We start from the raw sequence: 323 nt of genomic DNA, 5'->3' as shown, positions 1-323 counted from the left end.
TACTCTTAAACTTATACACACCCTCTTACAGCCCTAGACTCATGAGTAGAAAGGTGTCATAATTATAAACAAACCAGTTATGTGTGATATTTACAATCTAAAATTAAAATGACATCGAGTCTGCTCCTGATTTCTGTAGGGGGTCGGCTTTAAAATAATAATAATAATAATAATAGACAAATAAGTAAAGGGATATGATAACAATATATCGATAATTAATCCATAATTTTCTTATAAACTCTTTCATAATAATAATGCTATTAGAATTCCCTTATTCCGATCATAATAATAATTACCTGATATTCCATAATGCAATCATAATT

Source organism: Penaeus monodon, chromosome 22 (genome assembly GCF_015228065.2).
Source record: "Penaeus monodon isolate SGIC_2016 chromosome 22, NSTDA_Pmon_1, whole genome shotgun sequence".
NCBI classification, from domain to species: domain Eukaryota; kingdom Metazoa; phylum Arthropoda; class Malacostraca; order Decapoda; family Penaeidae; genus Penaeus; species Penaeus monodon.
The sequence above is the reverse complement of the archived record's forward strand: the minus strand, read 5'-3'. Positions refer to the sequence as shown.